Source organism: Lepidochelys kempii, chromosome 9, assembly GCF_965140265.1.
Source record: "Lepidochelys kempii isolate rLepKem1 chromosome 9, rLepKem1.hap2, whole genome shotgun sequence".
NCBI classification, from domain to species: domain Eukaryota; kingdom Metazoa; phylum Chordata; order Testudines; family Cheloniidae; genus Lepidochelys; species Lepidochelys kempii.
Window position 1 is genome coordinate 64,820,131 of NC_133264.1, and position 6,000 is coordinate 64,826,130.

General features: G+C 44.6%; 1 protein-coding gene across 2 annotated transcripts in view; it reads right to left on the reverse strand.

Annotated features, from left to right (window-relative positions):
* The window catches only part of DRP2 (dystrophin related protein 2), a 48,008-nt gene extending 44,074 nt beyond the window's left edge, over positions 1 to 3,934 (reverse strand). The window contains exon 1 of one of the 2 annotated variants that reach the window (XM_073360814.1): positions 3,509 to 3,932. The gene's annotated coding sequence lies outside the window, so the exon portion shown is untranslated. Of the gene's footprint in view, positions 1 to 3,508 lie in introns of both variants that reach the window. The other variant, XM_073360813.1, reaches the window with a different exon arrangement.
* Between the last annotated feature and the right edge of the window lie 2,066 nt (positions 3,935 to 6,000).

Consider the following 6,000-nt stretch of genomic DNA (forward strand, 5'->3'; position numbering starts at 1 on the left):
CCACATTAGATGTGCTGGGTCATCTAATGAATGAAACTTGGACCCTGATCCCATGGGGAAATAAAGGGCCTGACATCAGTGTAACTGACAGCACTTGGCACCTTGCAAGATCAGGCCCTGAGTCCATAGGCCAGGGAAGGGGACCAGTGTGGTGGATCTCGGTGTGTATATAGAAAATGCTAAGGAGAGGGTCCTCCTTAAGAAGCAGAATCTCTCTCCCCTCAACGTGGAAAAAAATATGTTCTGTTCTGTTAATACAGCACTCAAGCTGAGAAACTGCACATACAAAAGTCAGGGAATGCTGAAGTTAGTGTTCCTACAGCAACGTTAACTAGGCCATGCTGCACACACATACACTCACCATGTAGCCTCTTTGTCTGGCTACATGAAATCCATAGCATATTATTTAGGAGGAGGTTAAATGCTACTTCTTTCGTATGCCTCCCCCTATGCTTGAAATAGTTTGCCAAACTGCTCCCTCATTAAAGCCCATTTTGACTAAGCTTATCTTTCCTACTTCATTCTCCTCACCAATCTCTTCTCACCCTCCTCTATTTCACAGTAATTCTATTTATCACAGTAGCACTTAGCAGACCCAACTGTGATCATGTGGCCCCATAGACAGAGAAAGTCCCTGCCCCGAAGAACTCACACTCTAGGTAGATAGGACAGGAAAAGGAAGCAGTATCTCAATTTTACAGATGGGGGAAGTGAAGCACAGAGGTTAAGTCACCAAAGAAGTCTGTGGTAGCATCAAGAATTGAACTCTGATCTGTAGAGTCCCAGTACACATCTCTAGCCATGGAACCATGCTGCTTCTCCCTAAATAAACTACTGTCCTGAATCTCTTCTTTGTCTTTCAGACACTCTGTACTCTTCCTTCCCTGCTCTTTGAGGGAAGGAATGAATCTTACACTCGGTTCTGAAATATGCACCATCCATTTATCGTGCTATATAAATGGTTAGTAATAATACAGAGAACTCATCAGACGTGCCATGTAGCCAAGTTAACTTCCTGGTGCTTGATCTCTCATTCTCAATGTTGCATTAATACACATTTTTGTGCATTGACTATTACTGGCCCACAATCACCCAAGCTCTCTCAGACATCCAACCACAGTATGTAGTTCTCCAGCCTCGGGAGGCTGTGAATTTTGTAGGCGGAGTGTATGCGGTGTGAAGTAATTCACCCTCCCCTGAATGTATAAGTGCTATCTTATTCTTGTTTTATAGGACATGGAAAGAAAGGGGGCTCTGAGCAATTTACAGTCTACTCTTAAGCACTCCAATCCGGCCATTTGAGGAGTGGATTCGTTTTACTAGGTATGTCTTGTTACACAAGATTTACAATAGCACCTATGTGCTTTTAGCATTAGCCACCCAGCCTGAAACAGAGGCCTTGTATGCAGCATTCTTTAAAATATCATTATAGTCTGAAATTCACTGGCAATTTAGAGAACTTGGAACTTTTGTTTTACTGGAACCCACTTAACTCCTTAAGCATCACATTTTGCCTAGCCTTGCTTGATGGTCAAATATAATTTTAAAGATGTATTTCAGTCTGATCACAGAATCATAGAGCCATAGGGTTAGAAGGGACCGCAAAGGTCATCTAGTCTAACCCCCTGCCAATATGCAGGATTTGTTGGGTCTAAACCATCTAAGACAGATGGCTCTCCAGCCTCCTTTTGAAAACCTCCAGTGAAGGAGCTTCTACAACCTCCTGAGATGTCTGTTCCCTTGTCCTACTATTCTTACAGCTAGGAAGTTTTTCTTGAGATTTAATCTAAATCCGCTATGCTGTAGTTTGAACCCATTGTCTCTTGTCCTGCCCTCTGATCAGCTGTGTCCCTGGTTATATTTAGTCATCTCTACTTTACACAGAGTTTAATTATATGTGTGGTTTATATGTCCCAGGTTGTGACCTGGAAAGAGACTGTCCTAGTCTTTCTCTGGTTAAATAAAACCAGGATAAAGCCTTCTATTACTCAACACACAACACCTTTAAGTATCAGTGAGCACAGGTCACTGGATAAGAGGCAGTTCAAAATTGCATGGCTTTATAACACAGCCCTTTCCTGTCGGGGCACTGCACACGGGTGCATCATCAGGGACTTGTATGGTGTAACATGCACTGCCAGGAAAAGGAACACTCACCACCTGGAAATGTCAGGTGTTGCCATGCACGAGTGCAAAATGGGAGCCCCAAGGCATTAGGGGTGAACGCACAGAACAGGTCTGCCAGGGAATGAATCCCCTTGGGGGATCAGGACCCTCAAGGCTTTGAACTGTGTATTCAGGGAAAGGATCCCCCCAATGGGGTAACACAAAGACTAACTGAAGAGCAAATTCTAGCTGCTCAGGAGAGATTAGCTAGTGGAGGGGGAAGGAACCAAGATGTGAAGGACCCAGTCTTGGGACACAGGGAGGACACAAACTTTCTAAAGGTTTGATTTGTTTTTTAAATTAAAAAAAACCAAACCACAAATTGTCAAAAGTGGCTTTCCCCAACTTCCAACACAACATTTAAAAACCCAAGGGCAATTCAACAGCTCTCCACCACTCTAGCAATGCCACGCATGCTTCTTGGCAAGGAGGCCTGCCAGAGCCCTGTTGGTAAACCCACTGCCAGTACTACATGCTTGCCATACCAAGGGAGTAGGTGAGAAGAAACAGGAGGTAACTGGAAACAGGGCTGGGTTGGGGCACTAGTAAATATGTTGCAGTGCTATGCAATACCCAGGTCTTGGCTGCTGAGACTGGGAAGGAGGTAGAAGCAGAGTGCTCAGCTTTGGAGAGCAGGAAGTGGCCCATGTCCTCTCTAGACTATTATGGAGTAGAACTGATGGTTTCTGGAAGTAATCCTGGCTAGCCTTCCTCAAGCAGAAGAATGGTAGTTGTAATATGGGTCCTCAGTGGGAGAAGAGGTGAGCAGGAGAAAAAGTGGCTATAAGAGCAGGGGGGGAGAGGGAATAATATAAAAGCAGCGGCAAGACCGAACAAGGAAGTGAATGAAAGGCCAGAGCTGGGACCATAGTCCCTATTGCTTCTCATCTGATCCCAGCTCACTACTTGAAAAGAGCTTTAGGCTCGGCTTTGCCCTGCAGGGTAGTCTTTTAAGGAGAATGCTGGAAGGCTACCAGGCCCTGATCCGAGCAGCCCTTCAGCTTGGCAGAAAGCATCTTTCGGTGTAAATAAACCTCTGATTTAAAAAGAATCAAAGCTGGAGATAATTGCAAAGCTTGCTATTGCTGTTTTTCTCAAGAATCTGCATCTACTTACCATTCCCTGAGCTCTTTCCTGTGGAACCAAAGTCCTGGCTGCCCATCTTTCCCCCACCCCCTATCTTTTCCATGCAAGTTTCCCCAGACATACATACACAGTATACTGTGCACGGTCAGATGCACACGCACAGCACAATGCTGAGGCTAACCATACAGTACAATGGTAATTTCCCTCTCCGTGCAGAGCCAGGAGCTGGGTAGAAAACCATTTATCTGCGGCCTACCTTCCGATTCCGTCAGGTCTGAAATGAAGGCAGCAGCCGGGCTTCAGTGGCAGGGACTGGGGCTGCCTCTGTGAATCAGCAAAGAAGTCCCTGTGACTGGGATGCATGCTGAGGCTCAGTGCTGCTGTGTGCATGCTCTCTGTCTCTCCTCCTCCACCACCCTGGGCTTCTGTGTTGCTATGCAATCAGATCACCAGGAGTAACAGCATCTCTCCAACCTCAGGCAGAGATATCCTTGACTGGGTAATGCAGGAACGCACCAAGGGCAGTTCTGTGAAGTGCCTGGAATTTTGGAGGTTCCTTGGCTGGAGATCAAAAGAAGGAATAGAAGCGGGGAGATACAAAGGAAGAGAGACGCACACGGAGGGAGGAGGAGACAAAATACACACAGAGGTAGAGCGAGAAAAATACAGACACACAAAGGCAGTACAGCCTGACCTCTGGAGACCTGACAGTCTGCTGGATTCACACACACACACACACCCCATGCAGCCTGCCGATGTCTATCAACAGCATTTCTGGGGTGGTGTGGCAGCTCTTGTTTTAGGATACATGTGTCCATGTGTGTGCTGGAAATTGCTAGACAAGTTCTCAGTTAAGGAATAAAGCAGCTTAAATAAAAACCCAGGCATTCTTTACTCTTACACAAATTTAATAATTTCAGTAAAAATGTGATTATTTTAAAGTCAAAGGGGAAAAATCATTGTGTTTTAGGCCCATTTTCTGTTTCTCTTGCAAAAGGAAAATAACTAGATGAGTCCAACAATCCCAACTTGGGGTATGAAATCCCAACCCAGACTTTGCCACGTTTGGCAGTGTTTGGATTCAGCCCCTTAGAAACAGAGGGCTTGAGCACTAACTTGACTTTGAAACCACATTCAGACCTGGGATTTGGATTTGTGCCCATATGTAACAAATAAATAGCTACAGTTACACTTTGCATTTTTTTGCCACTTTCCGCTCAAGGATCTCAAAGCACTATACTATTATTTAATAATTTTTATCTCCACTGCTACGATGATCAGTGCTCCCCACAACACACACCTTTTGAGATCCAGGGGTCCTACACATGCCAAGCACAACATGAGGTGTACCTCAGCCAGTGCATCAAATGCCCCACCAATAACTACAAGGGTGAAACCAGACAGACAATCACTATGCTCTCAAATGAACTCTCAGAAAAATAATAAGAGACCTGTAGCCAAACACTTTTCACAAAGTGATCACTCCATATCTGACCTGTCCTCATCCTCAAAGGAAGCCTACATGACACATTCAAAAGGAAAGCTTGGGAGCTTAAATTCATAACTCTGCCAAGACTCTAAAAATCATGATCTCAGCAAAGATACTGATTTTATATGACTCATTACAACAATCTGTGAAACCCACTTACTCTCCTTTGTCCTATGACTGCAGAGATGTTAAGTGTCCACTTCATCTTAAATGGTCTCCAACAATCCTTATGTTAAATAACCTGTACAGTTTTGTATTTAGCTGTGACACTCTGAATACCTTTCCCAGACCTGAAAAAGAGCCTTGAATAGCTTGAAAGCTTGTCTCATTCATCAACAGAAATTAGTCCAGTAAGAGATATGACCTCACCCACCTTGTCTCTCTCATATCTGAGATCAACACAGCTACAACAAGGAATTTTTCCTGTCTGTTTGCCAGGGGACACTGTTTCATAAAGCAGCTATGCCCCTAATCCACTCAACACCAGGTCCATGTGGTGTTCACAGAGGGGTTTGCAGGAGTTAAGGGAAGGGGGGGGGGGTCAAGCTGGTGCCTCAACACCTTTAGGACCCCAGGAACAGAACTAGTTGCCTTTTAGGCCTGGTTTACACAACAAAATTAGGTCAGTTTAGCTACATCACTCAGAGGTATGAAAAATCCACACCTCTAGCAGCATTGTTAACCTGACCTAAGTCCCCGGGTGGACAGCATTAGGTTGATGGAAAAATTCTTCTGTCAACCTACCTGCCATGTTTCAGGGAGGTAGATTGTGTCTACACTGTTGTGCCGCTGTAGCATTAAGTGTAGACAAGCCCTTAGTCCCACTGTGTGGAGGAAATGGGGATGGTAACAGGATATGAAGCCTTTCACCTTTAAATCACCAGTTTAAATCTGGTCCAGGTTGAGGGTGGCAGAACTATTACAATATTCTGTGAAACAAATTTGATAGGTCTTAGCACAGTTCCCAGTGAACAAAGTGTGCACATCATAATTGCTACTAACTGGTACCCTGAAAAAGGAGAATTCAGGGAACATGAAGGATCCAAGGAACACAATATGTGTCAATGGCAGAAGAAGTGCAGAGGGCTGTTCCCTATGGAACATATTCATGTGCCTGAAATTGGGTCTGAGTGATTTTTGATGCAGGATGCATGTAAAAACATTGTGTCAACACCATCCCTATCTGGCATCGAGAAATTTGCATACTATTTTGATGCAGGAGGTGCTCCTCTCCAAGCATTCACCACAGAATGAGTAAC